Here is a 17,367-nt window from a genome sequence, read left to right as displayed (position 1 = left end):
AAAAATAGGTATAAAGTTATGCAGAGGGAGAAAGAAAAGGTCATTTGGAGGCTTATTGGGAAATATCTATTGAGAGAAAACTTAACACATTTTTGAAAAGTCACAGTAGTCTTTCCTACTGTAACGATTGGAATAACGCCACCTGCTGGATACTTACTGTAGAGGAGTTCTGCCCATGAAGGGAAGGTCTTTGAGGGCAAGACCAGGAGTCAGGAAGTGACGCGGGCTAGTGGGAGGAGGAAGGAAGAGACTGGCGCTCAGTCTCGCGCTCTTTCCTTTGGACTCTGGTGGAGAGCGGAGCTAGAAATGTGCTCTCCCTTTAATAGATAGGAATCTAGGCCTTTTTCTCTCTCTTTACCAAATTCTTATTTTCCTTAATAAATGCTTAAAAGTCTAACTCTTGCTAAAGCTTATAATTTATTGGCGACCACTCATTAGATATTTTAGACAGACTAGCTAGAATTTTAACCCTTAACAGATGGCGACCACTCATTAGATATTTTAGACAGACTAGCTAGAATTTTAACCCTTAACACTACCTTTGTCAGCTTCCTCATGTATAACATGGGGATAATGATACTTCTACATTACAGGGTTGAGAGGAATGTACTCTAGAAACTCTAAAATGCTATATAATAAGTGTGAGCCATTTTCGTAATGATTATTCCTCTTAGTTCTAGTTTTCATTATTTAAGGCCAGAGATAACAATCAGTGAGCTACTTTTCAAACAATGAATTTGTAGGTGGACATTCTTCCATTTTAAAGAAGTAGATTCTAGGTGAGTCTCTGTATATGGACCATTTATTGAATAATAACTTAATAGCCCTGTCAAAATCTGAAATGTGTAAGACATACTTTAATGAAGTAATTTTGAAGTGATTTTAGTACAATTCTAGAACAATGAATTAATTAACTAATTAACTTTTAATTACAGTTACATTAGATGGAATTGGCTTTGCTGCTCCTACCACAGTCTAATAAGCTCCTTGGAAAAGAATCACAGCCAATAATTTTACAATCTTATTTTATTATTAAAGTAAATCATTTGTGTGCATTTGTGTATGCATCTGAAGAATTAGGTAATGCAGTTACATGAATTAAAATAATTTCCACTCTGAAAATACAGAACATTTTTCATTTACACCTCCACCATTTTCTGTTCTGGGAGATAAAGGCCTTGGATGAAAACAATCTATTTCAACACTGGACATCAGACATTTAGAAAAAAACACATCCATTTTTGAACTATGCCTCAAAAGTTATGAAACTGCACATATCCTATGACCCAGCTATACTGCTAGTAGGTCTATACCCCTAAAGAATTCAAAGAAAGAGGAAGTGACCTGAGGCAAATCACTTAACCCTGTTTTCCTCAGTTTCGTCATCTGTAAAATGAACTGGAGAAGGAAATAGCAAACCATTCCAGCATTTTTGCCAAGAACACCCTAAAGGAGGTCACAAAGAGTGAGACGTGACCCAAAAACAACCGAACAATTACAACAATAAATGATGAAATGGACAGTTTCAGAGTAAATTGGAAAGCAAATGAACAAGCATTTATGAAGCAACCAATCTGTGCCAGGTGCTATGCTATGCACTTTACAAATATCTCAACAGATCCTCACAATAACCCTGGGAAGTAGATGCTATTTAATTAGCAGGAAACAGACAATGAAGAAAGTTAACTGATTTGCCTAGGGTCACAAAGCTAGGAAATGACTGAGGCTAGATGTGAACTCAGGTCTTCCTGACTCCAGATCAAACACTCTATTCACTGAACCACCTAGCTGCCCTGTGCTTGACCATGCATACTTGGTACATACCTCTATGAACCAATGCAGAGCAAATAAGTAGAACTAGAAATTTATATAAACACACACACACACACACACACACACACACACACATATATATGTATGTGTGTGTACGTATACACACATATGACATTATAGAGAAAAATAGTTTTTAAAGACTTTAGAACTTTGATCACTGCAATGAAAAACCATTGGTTCAAAAAAGACAGAAAAATGAGTTGAGTGGTAACTCAACTCATTAGCACACAGATGAAAAACTTAAAATGAAGAGATTTTCAAACAGGGACAATGTGGGAATTTGTTCTAATAGTCATAAATTAAGCAGCTATTTGTTTATTTGCAAGAATTTGTTTTTTGCATAGTTATAAACTAAGCAGTTGTGATCAAAGGAGATAGTATCAAAAAATTAAAAAAAAAACAAAAACAATTTTAAAAATTAAAAAAAAATTTAAAAAATTTTTAAAAAGGAGATAGTATCTGTTGAAAGCATTTAACACAGTGCCTGGCACCTAGTAGGCTCTCTAGAAGTGCTCATCTCCTTCCTTTATTTTGTAGCCCTAGTACCTGGCCCAGTGCCTGGTCCATATGAGGCTCTATAGAAATGCTTATTCCCTTCACTTATTTTTGAATCTTTGTGCTTGGCACAGTGCCTTTCACACAGTAGGCTCTATATAAATGCTCATCTTCTTCCCTTATTTTTTTATTTCCAGGACTCATGACAGTGCCTAGGATATTTTACTCTCTATATGCTTATCCCCTTGCTTTTTTTATCCTCCAGAGCTTAGCACAGAGCCTTTCATATAGTAGGCTCTATAGAAATGCTTGTCTCCTTCCCTTACTTTTGTACCCCAGTGCTTGGCACAGTGCCTTCACATAGTAGGTTCTGTAGAAATGCTTATTCCCTTCCTTTTTTTTTTTTTGTTTTTTTGTTTTTTGCGGGGCAGTGGGGGTTAAGTGACTTGCCCACGGTCACACAGCTAGTAAGTGTCAAGTGTCTCAGGCCGGATTTGAACTCAGGAACTCCTGAATCCAGGGCTGGTGCTTTATCCACTGCGCCACCTAGCCGCCCCCTTTATTCCCTTCCCTTTTTAGAAAAAAAAAATAATCTTAATAGTATTTTATTTTTTCCCCAGTTACATATAAAGATACTTTCAACATTCATTTTTTTTTTTTAGTAAGGCAATTGGGGTTAAGTGACTTGCCCAGGGTCACACAGCTAGTAAGTGTTAAGTGTCTGAGGCTGGATTTGAACTCAGGTACTCCTGAATCCAGGGCCGGTGCTCTATCCACTGCACCATCTAGCTGCCCCTAACATTCATTTTTTAAAATGTGAGGTAATGAGGGTTAAGTGACTTGCCCAGGGTCATATAGTTAGTAAGTGTCAAGTGTCTGAGGACAGATTTGAACTCAGGTCTTCCTTAATCCAGGGCCGGTGTATTATTTACTGCGCCACCTAGCTGCCCCCTCAACATTTATAAGACTTTTAGTTCCAAATTTTTCTCCTTCACTCCCTTCCCGTCTCCCTCCCCAATTTTTGTACCACAGTGCTTGGCACAGTACCTTTTGCTTTCACATAGTAGGCTCTGTAGAAATACTTATTCCCTCCCCTTATTTTTTAAAAAATTCAATCTTAATAGTATTTTATTTTTTCCAAGTTACATGTAAATATATTTTCCACATTCAATTTTTTTTTTGGCAGGGCAATGAGGGTTAAGTGATTTGCCCAGGGTCACAGAGCTAGTATCAAGTGTCTGAGGCCAAATTTGAACTCAGGTCCTCTTGAATCCAGGGCCAGTGCTTTATCCACTGTGCCATCTAGCTGCCCCTCCACATTCGTTTTTGTAAGACTTTAAGTTCCAAAATTTCTCCTTCACTTCCTTCCCTTCCCCCTCCCTAAACCCCTCCCTTATTTTTGTACGCCAGTACTTGGCACAGTGCCTTTCACATAGTAGGTGCTATAGAAATGCTTATCCCCCACCCAAAAAATCATTTTTTTTTAAAAGAAATGCTTATCCCCTTCCTTTCTTTTTTTAATCTCCAGAGTTTAGCACAGAGCCTTTCACATAGTAGGCTCTATAAAAATTTTTGTCTCCTTCACAGTGCCTTTCACATGCCTTTCACATGGTAGGCTCTGTAGAAATGCTTATTCCCTTCCCTTATTTTTAAATTTATTATTATTATTATTTTTTTTTTTGCGGGGCAATGAGGGCTAAGTGATTTGCCCAGGGTCACACAGTTAGTAAGTGTCAAGTGTCTGAGGCTGGATTTGAACTCAGATCCTCCTGAATCCAAGGCCGGTGCTTTATCCACTGCACCACCTAGCTTCCCCATCCTTATTTTTTTAAAAAAGTCAATCTTAATAGCATTTTATTTTTCCAGTTACATGTAAAGATATTTTCCACATTCATTTTTATATGACTTTTGAGTTCCAAATTTTCTCTTTCACTTCCTTCCCTCCCCCCTCCTCAAACCCCTCCTTTATTTCTGTACCCCAGTACTTGGCACAGTGCCTTTCACATAGTAGGTGCTATAGAAATGCTTAACCCCTTCCTTTCTTTTTTTAATCTCCAGAGTTTAGCAGAGCCTTTCACATAGCAGGCTCTATAAAAAGGCTTGTCTCCTTCCCCTATTTTTGTATCCCAGTGCTTACCACAGTGCCTTTCTTATACTTCTATAGAAATGCTTATTCCCTTCCCTTATTTTTTAAAAAATTCAATCTTAATAGTATTTTCTTTTTTTTCCAGTTACATGAAAAGATATTTTCCACATTCATTTTTATAAAACTTTGAGTTCCAAATTTTCTCCCTCACTTCTTTCCCCCCTCCCCAAACCCCTCCCTTATTTTTGTATCCTAGTGCCTGGCACAGTGCCTTTCACATAGTAGGCTCTGTAGAAATACTTATTCCCTTCCCTTATTTTTTCAAATTTCAATCTTAGTAGTATTTTATTTTTTCCAGTTACATGTAAAGATATTTTCCACATTCATTTTTATATGACTGAGTTCCAAATTTTCTCCCTCACCTCCTTCCCTCCCCCCTCCCCAAACCCCTCCCTTATTTTTGTACCCCAGTGCCTGGCACAGTGCCTTTCACATAGTAGGCTCTATAAAAAGGCTTGTCTCCTTCCCTTATTTTGTACCCCAGTGCTTAGCACGGTGCCTTTCATATAATAGACTCTATAGAAATGCTTATTCCCTTCCCTTATTCTTTTAAAATTCAATCTTAATAGTATTTTATTTTTTTCCAGTTACATGAAAAGATATTTTCCACATTCATTTTTATAAGACTTTGAGTTCCAAATTTTCTCCCTCACTTCCTTCCCTCCCCCCTCCCCAAACCCCTCCATCATTTTTGTACCCCAGTGCTTGGCACAGTGCCTTTCACATAGTAGGCTTTGTAGAAATGCTTATTCCCTTCCCTTATTTTTTAAAATTTCAATCTTATTAGTATTTTGTTTTTTCCCAGTTACATGTAAAGATATTTTCTACATTCATTTTTATAAGACTTTGAGAACCAAATTTTCTCCCTCACTTCCTTCCCCCCTCCCCAAACCCCTCCCTTATTTTTGTATCCTAGTGCCTGGCACAGTGCCTTTCACATAGTAGGCTTTGTAGAAATGCTTATTCCCTTCCCTTATTTTTTAAAATTTCAATCTTATTAGTATTTTGTTTTTTCCCAGTTACATGTAAAGATATTTTCTACATTCATTTTTATAAGACTTTGAGATCCAAATTTTTCTCCCTCCCTTATTTCTCTACCCCAGTGCTTGGCACAGTGCCTCGCACATATGAGGTTCTACAGAAAGGCTTATCTCTTTCTCTTAATATTTTAGCCCTAGCACTTAGGACAGTGCTTGGCACATATTAGGCTTTATGGAAATGCTTATTCCCTTAACTTATTTTTGTATCCCCAGAGCTTAGCACAGTGCCTGGCACATAGTAGTCATTTAAATAACCTTGACTGATTGATTATTCCCCAACTATTGTGCGGATTTGTTTTTTTTTTTTTGTTGTTGTTGTTGTTGTTTTTTTAATTCGCTCAATGGCTGGCGATAGGGATTCATTTCTACAAAGAGACAAAAAAACCCACCGAATATATTTATGCTGCGACATGCCACATTACCACAATGTAATCTGGTGTGAGTCTAAGAGGTGGATTTTTGCAATCTGCTCGAAGGCAATGGCTCAAGCTTCTCCCTCCCGATAAAGAAAAACCTCTAACCACAGGCTTGGGCCCTCCCTCTTTCTTGGGCGGCTCCCATTGTGCCCTCAGGCCGCCATCCAAGGGACATCTAGCAAGGCCTGGGCAGGGTGGACCCCAGGGGTGCACATCAAATATTGCAAATATATCCTTAAAGGGAACAGAATTAAGAAAAAGACAAAGGAAAATAAAGCCAGGGTGGGGCCGCCCCCCCCGCCCCCGCATCCCTCCAGCTCCCCCTTGTTCTAGCTCCCGAGGCGAGCACCTTACCCCCCCCCACACACACACACCAGCCCCCCCACCCCCACCCCCTGCCAGCGCATCCATAGAGGATGAGCATCTTTAAGGTCTTACAATGTGGCCAGCCCGCATCAACTGCTGTCTCAGTCTCCTGTTGCTGCCACACCCGCCCAAGCACGTCTCTCTTCCTTTTCTTCCTTGGTGGTACCCCGAAACTACTGCCGCAGCACCCCGCAACAGTACAAGAAGAATCTCCGCCCCCAGCTCATAGGCTGATCTCACAGGAAAACCTCCGCCCCCGTCTGAGGGCTGATCTCGCGTTAGTTTCCTACAATTTCAATATAATTTATTCCTGTGCAATGGCGTGATTCTGAATTAAATCCCTGGCAGTGAATCTACTGCAAAGGGGGAATGGTTAAAAACAAAAGGCATCATCTTTCATTCCTTCTTTTTTTTTTCCTTTAAAAAAGGGGGGGGGAGGGGGTATTTCAATGCCTTACCTTGATTGCGAAGTCCCTTAGATTGTAGAAATTAAGAGATTATTAGTAATTTCGGAGAAGACTATTTCAGTTGAATGATGATTTCAGAAGCCATATTACAAAGGGTGGAAAATAGAGGAAGATGGGAGGAAGTGGAATGACCAGTTACAGGCAGTTTTCTCAAGGGGGTTAGCTGGTTACAGGAAAATTCTATCAAATGTTTAAGGAAAAATTAATGTGTATACTAGACAAGATATTTTCCAAGAAAAGGAAGGCATTCTACCAAATCCTTTCTAGGAGATCGATATAGTCTTAATACCTAATCCATGAAAGGATAAAGCAAAGAAAGAGAATAAAAAAACAGTGCCATTATTGAATACTGGTTCAAAATGTTAAAATTCTAGCAAAAAAGATCATAAAAATCATGCCCCCAGTCAATCATTATGATCAATTTAGATTTTTCCCCCAGGAAAGCAAGCAAGATTCAACATTTGGAAAACAATGAACATAATTATATAAAACAAAATTTTTAAAAAACCCAAAACTACCTCATTATAATAAAAGATCAAGAAAATACCATTGACAAAGTATAACACTCATTAATGGCTCCCCAAATAACAAACCTCCATAAAGTATAGAAATAAAGGGATCTTTTCTTAATATGACAAAGTATCAATCAAAAATCAAAACAGAACATATATCACAAAGATATACTAGAATCTTTCCCAGTAAATATAGGAATGAAGATGCCTTCTTTCTCTGCTATTACTTCACTCGGTTACAAAAATATTAGCAATAGCATTCAGAAATTATGTATTTTTAAAAAATAAAACCAAGAAAATAGCAGAAGAGGAGACCAAATTACTCCTATATGCTAACTACATGACATTATATTTGAACAATTCTAGGGAATCAAATAAGCTGAGATAATTAAAATCTTCAGTAAAGACACAGGCTACAAAGTAAACCCACAAAAACTAACAGCATTTCTATAAAGTGGTAACAAAAATCCTTGAAGCAGTAATTAAAAGGCAAGTCCCATTCAAAATAACATAATGACTATATACATGTATGTATGTGTGTATAAGTACATATATATTTATGAATGTATTTTTATTCATATATATATGTTTTATTTTTAAATAAACATTTCTATTTAAAGTTTTGAGTTCCAAATTATATCATTCCCTCCCTCCTTTCCTGCCTCTCTCCCTGAGGTGGTAAGCAATCAGATATAGGTTATACATGTACAATTATTTAAAACATTTTCATATTAGTCATTTTGTATAAGGAGACTCAAATAAAAGGGGAGAAATGAAAGAAAGTGAAAAATAGCATGCTTCAGTGTATATTCAATCAATATCAGTTCTTTCTCTGGAGGCAGATAGTATGCTTCATCTTTAGTCCTTTGGAATTGTCTTGGACAATCATGTACATATTTTCACATACTCCCTTAATGGAATAATAAAAATAATATTGAATTGCTGGAGAAACATTTAGTGGTCATGGCTGGTCCATGCCAATGTAATAAAAATGGCAATCCTACCTAAGTTAATTTACATATTTAGTGTTATACAAAAGTATCAAAGGCATACTTGATAGAACTAGAACTCAAACGATAATATAAAGCAGAAATTCTCAAAAATTATTTGATCTTGGATAAAAAATAGAAGTGTAGAGAGGCAAGGAAGAATCACAAATGAGAGAATTCAATAACTCAATGTTCAACAAACCAGAAAACATAACTTACCTAAGAAAGAACACCCTATCAGATTGGAAGTATTGAAGAAACTAGAAAGTATTCTGGCAGAAATTATACCATATTACACAATAAATTTCAAAATGGATATACAGCCAAGAGTATGAAATATACCATAAAAATTAGAAGAGAAACAGATCATATACTTTTCACAGCTATGGGTAGGCAATTTTTTTTTAATTATAAAAGTATTTTATTATTCTCCAGTTACATGTAGAAATAGTTTTCAACATTTGTTTTTATAAGATTTCTAGTTTCAAATTTTTTTCCCTCCTTCTCCTCCCTCCACCCCTCCCCAAGACAGCAAGTAATCTGATATAGGTTATATATGTACAATCACATTAAACATATTTCTGCATTAGTCACGTTATAAGAGAAGAATCAGAACAAAAACAACAGCACCAAAAACAAAAGAAATAGTAGGGTTCAATCTGCATCCATATTCCTCAGTTCTTTTTTTTCTGGATTTGGAGAGTCTTTTCCATCATGAGTCCTTTGGAACTATCTTGGACCATTGTATTGCTGAGAAGAGTCAAGTCCATCACAGTTGATCAACACACAATGTTGATGATATTGTGTACAATGTTCTCCTGGTTCCACTCATCTCACTCAGCATCAGTTCATGCAAATCTTTCCAGGTTTCTCTGAAATCTGCCTGCTCATCGTTTCTTACAGCACTATAGAATTCCATTACATTCATATACCACAACTTGTTCAGCCATTCCCCAATTGATGGGCATCCCCTCAATTTCCAATTCCTTGCCACCACAAAAAGAGCAGCTAGAAATATTTTTGTGCATGATGTGGGTCCTTTTCCCTTTTTTATGATCTCCCTGGGAAAAGGACCCAATAGTGGTATTGCTGGGTCAAAGGGTATGCACAGCTTTATAGCCCTTTGGGTATAGTTCCAAACTGCTCTACAGAATGGTTGAATCAGTTCACAGCTCCACCAACAATGCATTAGTGTTCCAGTTTTTCCACAGCTTCTCCAACATTTATTATTTTCCTTTTTTGTCATATTAGCCAATCTGATAGGTGTCAGGTGGTACCTCAGAGTTGTTTTAATTTGCATCTCTCTAATCAATAGTGATTTAGAGCATTTTTTCATATGGGAATAGATAGCTTTGGTTTCTTCATCAGAAAACTGCCTGTTCATATCCTTTGACCATTTCTCAATTGGGGAATGAGTTGGGCTCTTATAAATTTGATTTAGTTCTCTATATATTTTAGGGATGAGGCCTTTATCAGAAGTACTGGCCATAAAAATTGTTTCCCAGCTTTCTGCCTCCCTTCTGATTTTGGATGCATTGCTTCTGTGTGTACAAAACCTTTTTAATTTAATGTAATCAAAATCATCCATTTAGCATTTCATAATATTTTTTCTCTCTTGTTTGGTCATAAACTGTTCTCTTTTCCAAAGATCTGAGAAGTAAACTATTCCTTTCTCTCCTAATTTACCTATGGCATCACCTTTTATGTTTAAACCACATACCCATTTTGACCTTATTTTAGTATAAGGTGTAAGATATTGGTATGCAATTCATTCTTTTTTAAAAATTATAATAACATTTATATTGTGCTTTAAGATTTGGAGATTTACAACAATACAATGATCCAAGATAACTCTAAAGGACTTATGATGAAAAATGTTATCCATCCCCAGAGAAAGAATTGCTGGCATCTGAATACAGATTGAAGCATAATTTTTTTGTTTCTTTTTTTTTTGTCTGTTTTCTTTCACAACCTGACCAACATGGAAATGTTTTGCATGACCACACATGCATAACTTTTATTGAATTGCTTTCCTTCTTTTTTTTGTCTTTTTTATTGAATAGAATTTTATTTTCCAAAATATATGTAAAAACAAATTTTAACATCAATTAAAAAAAAATGTGTTCCAACTTCTCTTCCTCCTCCATTCCCACCCCCCACCCACTGGAACTCAAGCATTTCAAAATAAGTTACACATGAGTAGTCATAGAAAACATTCCCACATTAGCCAGGTTGTGAGAGAAAACAGTCAAAGAAAACCTCCCCAAACTTCAGACTGAGGAATTGTCAAAGAGAAAAAAAAAAATTTTTTTAAATGTGTTTCCAGGGGCATCTAGGTGGCGCAGTGGACAGAGCACTGGCCCTGGAACCAGGAGAACCCGAGCCCAAATCCGGCCTCAGACACCCAACACCCACCAGCCACCCAACCCCAGGCGAGCCACCCAACCCCAGGTGAGCCACCCAACCCCAATTGTCTCACCAAAAAAAAAAAAAAAAAAGAAAGAAAAAAAATGTGTTTCCAAACAAGGGATAGAAAAGATTATAAGGGATAAAATAGATCATTTTGATTACATTAAATTGAAAAGCTTTTGAAGAAATAAATTTAATTCAGCTAGGATAAGAAGGGAAATGGGCAACTAGAGGAAAAATCTTTGTCAAATATTTCTGTTTATGTTCCAATATCCAAAATATATGGAAAACTAACAGAAATATACAAGAATAAAAGTCATTGTCCAAGAGGTTGTCAAGGGATATGAACAGTTCTCAAAAGAAAAATTCCAAATTATTAACAATCAAATAAAAGATCAATTCAAATAATGTTGTTTGTGGTTCAGTTGTTTTCAATCATATCCCACTCTTTGTGGCCCCATTTGGGGTTTTCTTGGCATAGATCCTAGAGTAGTTTGCCATTTCTTTCTCTAGCTCATTTTACAGATGAGGAAACTGATGCAAACAGAGTTAAGTGACACAGCTGGTAAGTGTCTGAGATTTCATTTCATGGGCAACAAATTGTCAGACAACAAAAGATAGGAACAGTCCATGTTGGAGGCACATGAAGGCACTATTAGTGAAGCTAGGGAGTCCTTCATCTAATCTGGAAAGCAAAAAGAATATGCAAATAAAGGGACCAAAATGTCCATCCCCTTTGCTCATACCCCCTTGGTAAGCTTGCACCTTGAGGAGGTCAATAACAAAGAAAAAGGCTCCATACATAATAAAATAGTTATAGCAGCACTGTTGGTAGTAGCAAAGAATTGGAAACAAAGTGTGTGCCTGTCGATTGAGGAATGGTTAAAGAAGTTATGATACATAAATATGAAGGAAGATTACTATGCTGTTAGAAATAATGAATAGGATGAATTCTGAGAATCATGCAAAGAATTCTGTCAATTGATACAATGCAAAATAAACAGCACTGAGGAAAAAAATCCACAAATGCCTACAACATTATAAATGGAAAGAAATAACAACAAAACAACTGAAACTGAATTCTGCCAACTTGTACTGTGTAAGCTTGGCCTTGAGAAAGAGATATGAGAAGGCAACTAGCTCCTTGTGCTTCTTTGCATAAGTAGTAGGGAAGGTGAACTTATTTCCTTCCTTATTATAAGGGACATTTTAATCAATTTATTTACATAATTCTAAATCACAGCCTCTTCTGGAAGGAAGGGGGGTTACACAATGAGAAATGGAGGTAATATAAAAACAACAAAAAAATCAAAATACTTTTTAAAAAATAAAAGTTTTTTGACTTTTTTATTCAAAATGACTAATATGGTAATGTTTCACATAATTGCATGTGTATAATCTATATCTTATGGCTTACCACCTCAGGGAGGGGAGATGTGAGGAAGGGAAGGAAGAATAAAATTTGGAACTCAAAACTTTAAATAAAAATATTTATTATTTTAAAAAATAAATGGTTAATGATTAACTTCCTATAAGAGATAATATACATACAGAAATATAATACATACATTTCCATAGTGTTTTCACATTTGGAAAATCTTTTATGTCCAGTATCTCAATTGATCCCCACAACTCTCCTGTGAGGTAGGTGCTATTATCCCCTCTTTACACATGAGGAAATTCGGAGAGGCAGAGAGATTAAGTGACTAGCCCAGGGCTTACACAGCTGGGAAGCATTTGAGGTAAGATTTGAACCTATTTTTTCCTGATGCTACAACCACTATTCAAAGCTGCTTCATGATATATAGATATCTACATATAACCCATCCATAGCCCCAAATTCCTGAACTCTGACTTTTAACAATCTGGGCTCAGTCTTAAAAATGGCACTTAAAAAAAATCACTCTTTGGCTAACATTATTCCCATCTAGAGTTTACTCTGAGAATATCTCATGTCTAATTCTTCTCAGATATAGAGGTCCCTTAGATTCCACAGAAGAACTTTATGTTATCCCACAAAAATTGTAAAAAAAAATATAGGCTCCTATGAGTCTATAACAAAATCAGGAAAATATATAAAGGAATTCTATTAGCCCATATACCCTCTCTGGTAAGGTCTTTTTTCCCTAGGATCATAAGGTTCTCCAGAATCAGTGACACCATGAGGGTAGAATTTCTCTCAGAGGAGTAATATATATATATATATTACCCCATAGATACTAGTATGTATACTTGTATTGTATACTGGTAAACTAGTGATCCTTACTAGAACACTTGTAAAAAAGAATGCACAGATACTGGTACATCACTGGGGAAGGATGTATATTAGGATATGTGTATGTATTCTTTATGTGTGTGGGTACACATATGTATTTACATTGAGTTTTCACAAGGATTAAGTTTGTAAGCCACATCTGATTTATAGTTCAGATACACTTATATCATGAGTTTGAATTGGGACTGAGCCCAATACTGGCCAGATTTGCTCGGGGTCAAATCTTATCTGCAGGTAGGACTCTACTTTTCCCTCATACCCTACACTTTTATGTTAAGCAAGGAGTATTACTAAATTTGGAGTAAATAAAAATTTATCCTTTCTTGTATGCAACTCAATAACTATCTATGGAAGTATCAAGGGATAGTGGACAAAGGACTGGACTTTGGAGTCTATGAGACCCAAATTCCAATCCCACCTTGAATAATATGGCAGATAACATACATGCTAGGTCACTTTACTTCTTAGTTCAGTGTGGCTGGGGGCCTGACCATGGCTTAGGAGTAAAGAGCTTCACATTCAGAGACAGATAAGAAAACTAAAAAAACCTACTCCTTTTTCAATGAGAAATGTCAAATGGTCCCAAACACAAAAAGAGTTTTTGGAAGAATTTTAAAAGTACTTTTAAAACCAAATAAGAGAGATTGAAGAAAAATGAGAAAAAAGATAAGGGCAATCCAATAAAATTATGAAAAGAAAGTCCACCAACTTGAAATAGAGAACCAAAAATTAAGAAAATACTTCCTTGAAAACTAGAATTGGGCAGGGGAAGATAATGACATTCTAAGACAACAAGAAATCATAAAACAAAACCAAAAGAATAAAAAAATAGAAGAGAAAGCAAAATATCTCATAAGAAAAACAAGTGATCTGGAGAAAAGATCAAGGAGAAAGAATGAGAATAACTGGACTGTCTGAAAATTACGATAAAAATAATCTTGATACAATATTACGAAAAAAATATCAAGGAAAACTGCCCTCAAGTTCTAGAACAAGAAGGCAAAGCAGAAATAGAAAAAAACCCACCAATCACCACCTGAAAGAGATCCCAAGAGAAAACCCTACAGGAATAACATAGCTACGTTTCAAAGCTCCCAGGTTAAAGAGAAAATATTGGAAGCAACAAGAAAAAAACCATTTTAATATCATGGAGCTACAATAAGGATTATAGAAGACCTAGAAGCTACTATGTTGAATAACTGTAAATCTTGGGATACTATATTCCATTCAGCAAAAGATCTGGGGTTACAACCAAGGGTAACTTACCCAGAAAAGTTCAGTATAATCTAGAATGGAAAAAATGGAATTCAACTAATTGAAAGACTTTCAGATTTTTGTGACAAAAACCTCAGAACTTAAGGGAAAATTCAACATATATAACATCCAGGTGAAATATCAAAGACCAAATAAAAGGGATTCAATAAGGACAAAGTGTTTACTTGACAGTGAAAATATTATCAGTACTTTTATGACTTATTATTTGACTGACTTGAGTATGATGGGGTGATTCTAAAAAAATAAAATTCTGTAGGTAGAAAGGAAAATGAGTAATTACTTAATAGAAATGAGGCACAAAAGGAAAAATTAATAGAGAAGAAGATAGTAGAGGGGAAGGTAGGTAGTGATAGAACCTACTCTCATCATGAATGGGTCAAAAGGGGATAGTGAGGCTGGAGAGAATAAGGTAGGGACTCATAATGGCAGATGGGGTCAGGAATAGGAGGACAAGGTAGCTAGAAGTAAAGAAGAGGACAGAGGAGGGATAGGGTACACAGGGTGATAAGGACAGTGAGAAAAAATGGGAAGGAGGAAAATACACAACAAGAAACTGTAGTTTAAAATGTTAATGGCTCATGGATAGGCTGAGCTAATATAATAAAAATGACAATTCTACCTAAATTAATTTACTTATTCAGTGCCATACCAATTAGACTACCTAAAATTATTTTATAGAGCTAGAAAAAATAATAACAAAATTCATCTGGAAAAACAAAAGGTCAAGAATATCAAGGGAACTAATGAAAAAATGCACAGGAAGGTGGGCTAGCTGTACCAAATCTGAAGCTTTACTATAAAGCGGCAGTCATCAAAACTAGTTGGTACTGGCTAAGAAATAGAGTGGAGGATCAATGGAATAGGGTAGGCACAGGAGACACAGTAGTAAATTACTTTAGTAATGTACTGTTTGATAAACCCAAAGACTCCAGCTTCTGGGATAGGAACTCAGTATTTGACAAAAACTGCTGGGAAAACTGGAAGAGAGCATGGCGGAAATTAAGCATAGACCAACATCTTACACCTTATACTAAAATAAGGTCAAAATGGGTATGTGGTTTAAACATAAAAGGTGATGCCATAGGTAAATTAGGAGAGAAAGGAATAGTTTACTTCTCAGATCTTTGGAAAAGAGAACAGTTTATGACCAAACAAGAGAGAAAAAATATTATGAAATGCTAAATGGATGATTTTGATTACATTAAATTAAAAAGGTTTTGTACACACAGAAGCAATGCATCCAAAATCAGAAGGGAGGCAGAAAGCTGGGAAACAATTTTTATGGCCAGTACTTCTGATAAAGGCCTCATCTCTAAAATATATTGGGAACTAAATCAAATTTATAAGAACCCAACTCATTCCCCAATTGAGAAATGGTCAAAGGATATGAACAGGCAGTTTTCTGATGAAGAAACCAAAGCTATCTATTCCCATATGAAAAAATGCTCTAAATCACTATTGATTAGAGAGATGCAAATTAAAACAACTCTGAGGTACCACCTGACACCTATCAGATTGGCTAATATGACAAAAAAAGGAAAATAATAAGTGTTGGAGAAGCTGTGGAAAAACTGGAACACTAATGCATTGTTGGTGGAGCTGTGAATTGATTCAACCATTCTGTAGAGCAGTTTGGAACTATACCCAAAGGGCTATAAAGCTGTGCATACCCTTTGACCCAGCAATACCACTATTGGGTCTTTTTCCCAGGGAGATCATAAAAAAGGGAAAAGGACCCACATCATGCACAAAGATATTTCTAGCTGCTCTTTTTGTGGTGGCAAGGAATTGGAAATTGAGGGGATGCCCATCAATTGGGGAATGGCTGAACAAGTTGTGGTATATGAATGTAATGGAATTCTATAGTGCTGTAAGAAACGATGAGCAGGCAGATTTCAGAGAAACCTGGAAAGATTTGCATGAACTGATGCTGAGTGAGATGAGTGGAACCAGGAGAACATTGTACACAGTATCATCAACATTGTGTGTTGATCAACTGTGATGGACTTGACTCTTCTCAGCAATACAATGGTCCAAGATAGTTCCAAAGGACTCATGAAAGAAAATGCTCTCCAAATCCAGAAAAAAAGAACTATGGAATCTAGATGCAGATTGAACCATACCATTTCTGGGTTTTTTTGTTTTTCCTTTTTGATCTGATTCTTCTTTCACAGCTTAACTAATGCAGAAATATGTTTAATGTGATTGTACATGAATAACCTTTATCAGATTGCTTGCTGTCTTGGGGAGGGGGAAGGGAGGGGAGACAGGAAGAAAAATTTGAAACTAGAAATCTTATGAAAACAAATGTTGAAAACTCTCTACATGTAACTGGAAGATAATAAAATACTTTTATGAAAAAGAGAATAAAGGGCAACTTGAATAACTGAAGGGAAAAAAAGATAAAAAATAAAGTGTTAATGGGTTGAATTTGCCCATAAAAGGGAAACAGACAGCTGAGTAGAAATTTGAATTCAACAATATGTTACTTTCAGTAAACATTATAAAAATGGGAGATACAAAGGGAAAATAAATGGCAGGAGTAGAATTTATTATTTAAAAAATCAGGGGTAGTAATCATGATCTCAGACAAAGTTAAAGTCATAATAGATTTTTTTGGGGGGCAGTGAGGGTTAAGTGACTTGCCCAGGGTCACACAGCTAATAAGTGTCAAATGTCTGAGACCGGATTTGAACTCAGGTCCTCCTGAATCCAGGGCCAGTGCTTTATCCACTGTACCACTTAGCTGCCCCTAAAGTCATAATAGATTTAATCAAAAGAAAAAAATAGAAAACCTGTATTATGTCAGCAATAGTATTCAATATTGCTTTAGATCATTTAAAATAACTAGACAGGAGTGAAGTGCACAGAACCAGGAGAACATCGTACACAGTAACAGAAACATTGTGCGATGATCAACTCTGATAGACTTGGCTCTTTTCAAGCAGTGCAATGATCCAAGACAATTCCAAAGAACTCATGATAGAAAGTGTTCTCCACATCCAGAAAAACAAAACAAAACTGTAGATTCTGAATGCAGATTGACCATACTGTTTCTACCTTTTGGATGGTTTTCTTTTTTGAGGTTTTTCCCTTGTGTTCTGATTCTTCTTTCGCAACGTGACTAAAGCAGAAATATGTTTA

At 36.2% G+C, this 17,367-nt stretch overlaps 1 protein-coding gene across 15 annotated transcripts in view; it reads right to left on the bottom strand.

Moving 5' to 3' along the window:
* The window catches only part of L1TD1 (LINE1 type transposase domain containing 1), a 60,009-nt gene extending 53,150 nt beyond the window's left edge, over window positions 1-6,859 (bottom strand). For 14 of the 15 annotated variants that reach the window (XM_043974380.1, XM_043974381.1, XM_043974382.1 and 11 more), the window contains exon 1: window positions 6,369-6,551. The gene's annotated coding sequence lies outside the window, so the exon portion shown is untranslated. Of the gene's footprint in view, window positions 1-6,368; window positions 6,552-6,754 lie in introns of those variants that run through there. The other variant, XM_043974384.1, reaches the window with a different exon arrangement.
* Between the last annotated feature and the right edge of the window lie 10,508 nt (window positions 6,860-17,367).

The sequence above is a fragment of the Dromiciops gliroides genome, chromosome X, assembly GCF_019393635.1.
Source record: "Dromiciops gliroides isolate mDroGli1 chromosome X, mDroGli1.pri, whole genome shotgun sequence".
Classification (NCBI taxonomy): Eukaryota; Metazoa; Chordata; class Mammalia; order Microbiotheria; family Microbiotheriidae; genus Dromiciops; species Dromiciops gliroides.
Note: the sequence above shows the minus strand (reverse complement) of the source record. Positions and strands in the feature narration are given on the sequence as shown.